The sequence below is a fragment of the Oreochromis aureus genome, linkage group 7 (assembly GCF_013358895.1).
Source record: "Oreochromis aureus strain Israel breed Guangdong linkage group 7, ZZ_aureus, whole genome shotgun sequence".
Taxonomy (NCBI): Eukaryota; Metazoa; Chordata; class Actinopteri; order Cichliformes; family Cichlidae; genus Oreochromis; species Oreochromis aureus.
In genome coordinates this window covers 64,893,396-64,899,452 of record NC_052948.1, presented here as the reverse complement: position 1 = coordinate 64,899,452, position 6,057 = coordinate 64,893,396, and the positions used below count along the sequence as shown (strand labels likewise).

General features: G+C 42.0%; 1 long non-coding RNA gene across 1 annotated transcript; it reads left to right on the top strand.

Annotated features, from left to right (window-relative positions):
• Positions 1-5,184: 5,184 nt before the first annotated feature.
• LOC120441303 lies at positions 5,185-5,832 on the top strand. The gene is made up of 4 exons (XR_005613973.1): positions 5,185-5,333; positions 5,419-5,494; positions 5,619-5,700; positions 5,792-5,832. It is a non-coding gene; the product is annotated as an uncharacterized LOC120441303 (long non-coding RNA).
• The last annotated feature ends 225 nt before the right edge of the window (positions 5,833-6,057 follow it).

Genomic DNA, 6,057 nt, shown 5'->3' with positions numbered 1-6,057 from the left:
CACAAACAGCTGCCTGCTTCACAAAGAGCAGCAGTGATTGTTGGTGGGACAGTAGTTTTGAAGAATATTTCTCTCAGACAGAAATGAATGTGAAAGTTTACTCTCTAACCTGAAGCCGGATGCTCATTTTTTGCTTGTCACGTGATGCTCACACTGTGACTCTAACAGACCTTCAGTCTCTGCTCAGAGCGACAGGATAACCATCACATACTGAGGATCCATCAGCATCAGACCAGAGCAGAAACCCTGCTTTCATACTGCTCACACTGACGACACCACAACACAAACACAAACACACAACTCCTGCTGTTTCCTAGCAGACATTGGTTCACGGGTGTGATCTGCTGATTCTGAATGTCTGACTCTGTTTTATTGAGCTGCAGGGAGGCTGATGTTCACTCTCTAATCTTAGGCAGAATATCCAGTGACGAGCAGCTTCTGTACTTCCTGTTTCACTGACTTCATTATTTTGGAAGAATAGATTATGTCTGAGGAAACCTGCTGTAAACTGCAGTATGTGAACTTAATAAAGAATGAAAATAGAGATTTTCCATTATTAAAATATGTAAAAGGACTCTGATGTGTGAGTTACATCTATTGTTATATCTTACACCGATTAGTTTTCTCTGAAATGTAAAAAGAAGAAACAAACAGGTACTCAGCCTCCGTCTGTTCTCACCTTCTGTCAACGCATTTCGGGCAGTTTGTCCATTCTGCGCTCCAGATGGGTTGGTTGTGTTAAAATTTTTTTATTGTGTTAATCGTGGTGACGGCGTAAACGTCGACAGCCCTACAACGAACACAAAAACTGATTTGTTTGTTAGACATTTGCGTACTCTCTCTCTGTATATAAAATATTTATCTGGTTGAATTCAGTCTGGTTCCAACAACAGTTTTCACAATGACATATGTTAATGTACAATCCTTAATATGGGGGTGTGTGTGTGTGTGTGTGTGTGTGTGTGTGTATGTGTGTGTGTGTGTGTGTGTCGGGTGGGTGGGGGTAGCGGCAGAGGTAGTGTTCGCTCAGGACACCAAACAGGCTAGGACCGCCCCTGGTCATAACTCTCAGACCAAAAATGACCTTTAAACATCCAGATGAAACAAACATTTCAAAACAAACGTTGATGTAATTTTGACCCAATTTTTGCCTGAATTTAAACAAAATTTCTAGATATGAAGAAATTGTTTTATTTAATGCAAATACCATTTACACGAGTCGACCATCTAAAAGGAGCCATGTTCTGGGTCTTTGTCCCCGTCAGAGACTCATTTCCACTCATTACCAGCTACATTAAACTGTCAATTTGATTTTAGCTAAAGCCTAAACAATTATTTATTCTCCACTAAACAAGCTTGTTTACATTTTCCTGGGTTCACTCACACTGGACTCAGAAGTCACTGCAGACGATGACTGAAAGTGAACCAAGTAATTCTAAACTCTGAGCTTTAAGTGTGCACGGCCTGAATGACCCATCAGGGTCAAAGATGTGCAAAGACATGAAGGTGAAACTGCTGAATGGCAGTATAAATACTGGGTTATTATTATAAAGGTAAGTGGCAATAAAATCACATGCTCTGCTTTCTAATGAACTACATGGTACTCACCTTGTGGTCCTCTCCCGGTGTCCATGTCTATCAGGCACGTGCAGAGGGGGCGGAAGGGCTTGAGCACCCGCCCTTTCCTGATGGGTGCCCAAAGTGCCCTTTTGTTGAGGCAATTTTTTTTTAAATTTTTAATTATTTTTTTTTTTAAATGTGTGTGTGCGTGTGGAGTCCTGTCTGTGCCCCTCAACAATAATATTTAACTATTAATCACATTTTTGCTAAATAAAAGGATCTGGCTTGCATCAGTCACATGATCACCATTAACCAATGATCGCCCTTGACGGCAGAACGCGCTGGTTACGAGCCGTGAACGAGCTCACAAAGAGCACGCGCATTTTTTGCGGTCCGGAGCTGTAGGAGAAACACAAATTACCTCAGACACACAGACTGATGCGACAAAACCAGTAAGTAGGTGTACAGCGCACACTGTAGTGTGTAGCACACAGGAGTATTAGCTTATTACGTACACGTTGGTAAGTTGTCTTGTGACAACTGACGAACTGAAACAAATGAGCGTGCTGTGTGTGCAACAGCGCGACAAACTTTACCTGTCCTTTTATTAACTACACATGTAGTGCTGGTCATAGCTGCTGGCTCACTGGGTAAGGCTGTCATGGGTCTGTAGCTCTGTCACCGTTTTAGGGAACATATTTAGTTTTAAAGTAAGTTACAGGGCTTTTCCTGCTTTTCTGGAGGGATTATATTTCACTTAAAACGATCTAATATGCATGTCCACATAATAATGGATTATTATAATTATAATATTTAAAAAAACACGCTGTATTTTAAAGAACATACATTAAGAAACAGATTATATTAGATTGATATTTTAAATAAGACAAAATGCTGATTTTACAGCAGCAAAATTATTGTATCTCTACAGTTTAAAAATGTAATAAGCTTTCTGCCTGCACAGAGTGGATAGTGAAACAAATGGAATCATCATAAATGCATTATTATACATTTATTACTTTTTTTTCCCTCATTGCTTTATTATTGTAGCTCTAGTAATAAATAATAAGGGAAGGATTCTGGATCAGCACCATGATGGAAACTTGTGCCCACAGTATATACAGTATTCTGAAGAAGGTCTAAAATGTCACTGCGTGTGCATGCATGTGTGTGTTTTATGTATATGGATTTTTGAATTATTACTCATGATATAACATTGTCCAGACATGGCTGGTAAGGACATGAGGAGGAAACAGTAGGAGCTGTGTGAGGCTACTAAAGGCAGTGGATCCCTCAGCAGCTGGATTACAAAGAGCACAGGTAACATTAACACATGTACCAGTTGTTGGAGAGGTATTCCAGTATAAAAATAATAATAAGCACAACTGAAATGTTTTGCTTCTATAACATTTTTCTGTCATCATTTTATTATAGATTAAGTGTAAGAGTTGTTGAGTGTGGATAATTAAATAATAGTTTATTGCAATAGCAAGTTGTGCCTTGTTCTCAGATGGACAGCAAGTGGAGAGTGATAGATGAGATGAGGGGATGGAAGGAGGAAGAGAGGCAAAGAGTGATTCACAGGCAGAGCCGAGTTTATTTCTCAGTTTTTTGTTGCCTTATGGTTCCAAGCGCTGTCACCAATCTTTGCATTTTGTTATTATCTCATGACACTTGTTTAATCAGCTACCATCTCTCCTATGGACTTTTTAATGTCTACAGTCTCAGATCAACACAGCCCTGCCCTCCAGCACTATCAGCAGCAGGAGCAGCAGCAACCCCTCAACAGCAACATTGTACCCATCAGGTAAAACATAGGCTACGTTTGCTTTGCCTCACAACAGTGATATAGTATGATGCGATCCCATATTAGATTCTTGATGAATGTGTGTTGTTGTTATTCAGCCTGGTTCAATGTGCCCCTTTTTAGCTTTGAGCACCCGCCCCTATAAACGTCTCTGCACGGCCCTGATGTCTATATACAACACTCCTGGAAATCACGGGGGCAGCGTTAGTGCCATCCACAGTAAACACACACTCGAATATTTGGCTTCTTGGCTACGTCCACACGTACACGGGTATTTTTGAAAACAGAGATTTTCCGTTTTCGTTTAAAAAAATAATCCCGTCCACACGTAAACGCAGACATGAAGGAAAACGCTGCTAGGAACATGCCAAAACAACAGGTGGCGATATATTCCTAACCGTGTAGAAATGTTGGCCAATCAGAAGTCTAGAAGCCTCGGTGGGAAATAGTAAAGAAAGATGGGGCATAGAAGCAGAACCGAGTCGTATGTGTGGAGGGACAGTAACTATGTGTGTATATGTAAGCATTTAAACACTGCAGAGAGTACAATTAACAGTAACAGTATTGTAGAAATTCATTTCACCGAAACAATAACGTGGCGCACAGTGTGACGTCAAAAAAGGCGCACACCTTTGACGCTGCGTTTTCTCCGTTTTTCTCGTCCACACGTAAATGCAAAAACGGAGTTTTCGAAAATATCCACCCTGGCAGGCGTTTTTAGAAATCTCCGTTTTCAGTGACCGAAAACGCCGTTTACGTGTGGACGAAAGGTGCAAACGCATAGAAAAATCTGCGTTTTCAAAAATACCCGGGTACATGTGGACGTAGCCATAGTTGCATCGACTGGAGCTCAGCCCTTCAGTTAAATAGCTCCTGTGAGGCTGGTCAGCAGCAGGTGAGTGTGATTGCCCCTCAGGTGTGGCTGGCCTCATGGTGGGAAAACACACTTCAGACCTGGTATCCCAGGGAAACCAGGTCACTAATACACACGCATACACACAAACAAGCAGAGGAAACGAGGCACCGGGAGAGAACAACAACAACAATACACAGGCGTGGCAGGTCACCCGATGAGGACCATGACAACAGCTCAGCAGGGATCTCACTGAGGATATTGTGACTTGGTCACAGCTTGATGTCAGAAGTCTGTCTGCAGGAACAATCAGAAGGTAGAGCAGCTCGCACGAATGATCTGTGAGTGACTGTTCTTGATACTTGGAGCGTGCATAGACCAAAGCAGTGCAAGAACATCTGCAACACTTACAGTTTTTTCTGAATGCTTAAACCCTAACTGTGATTCTTATGGCACAATTTCTAAAACTATTAATACTTATAGCAAAACCACTCACTGAGTTTGCAAAACTAAAAGCACAAACACTGCTTTGCACTCAGTTTGCCATTTTGTAACACACACTTTGCAAAACTGTAGGCACAATTCACTGCACAACACTCTTTTTGCAGAACTTCAAACACAACTCACTGCTTACACTCAATTACCAAATTTCCAACACACTCCTAGCAAAATTATACACATGTATGGCTATCATTAACACTATTTTGCCAACTGTCTGCCACACTGTCACATGTGAAAACTGTTTTAGATAATTAGTCCACTTTGCAATCAGCCTAAGCACTATAAACAGGCCACAGGGAAGCTGTCTATGTGGAGTACAATGGAAGGAGCAGCAAGAGTGAGAAGAGTGAGAATCAGAGGAGGCCGAGGGAGAGGACGTGGAGGTGAAGAAGTTGGAGGAAGAGGACGTGGAGGAGCAAGAAGAGGACGAGGAGGGGAAAGAGGAAGGGTAAGAAGAGTAAGGAACAGAATAACTGATGACATCAGAGCTACAATAGTGGACCATGTCATCAACCATGGGATGACCCTGAGGGAAGCTGGCCAACGGGTTCAGCCTAAACTGAGCCGCTACACTGTGGCAGGCATCATTAGGACATTTCGAAATGAGAATCGGTAAGTACTTTGTAGCACTGCCATACTCTAATGAGAAACACAACAGTACCATACATGCAAAAATACTGAAATTGTTACTTTACAGAATTGCTAGACGTCCAGATGTTGGGGGCAGAGGCAGAATGTTCACTGCAGAGCAAGAGACCCATATAGTGAACATGGTGATTGCCAATAATGCAATAAGACTGCGCGAAATACAGCAGCGCATAATTGATAATGACACCATCTTTCAAAATATACACAGTGCAAGCATTTCTGCACTAAGTCGTGTACTTGCGCCCACAGAACAAGAATGAAGCAAATTTACAGAGTTCCTTTCGAGAGAAACACAGAACGTGTAAAGCAACTGCGATATGACTATGTGCAGGTAAGCTAGTGTCATTGGTTCTGAATGTGGAAGTGCATACTGTAGTGCTGTGCATGGGCCTGATGTGTTGCATTTGTTTTGTCTTGTCCAGAGAGTGATGGAACTAGAAGCAGATGCAATGGGACATGAGCTACTTTTTGTGGATGAGGCCGGTTTTAACCTCAGTAAAACCAGGAGACGTGGCAGGAACATTATTGGACACCGTGCCATCATCAATGTCCCAGGACAACGTGGTGGTAACATAACCATGTGTGCAGCTATAAGCCAAAATGGTGTTGTTCACCATCATGCAACCATCGCCCATAGAACACTGCACACATATATGACATGCTCACTGTTCAGAGACCAGAGCAGACC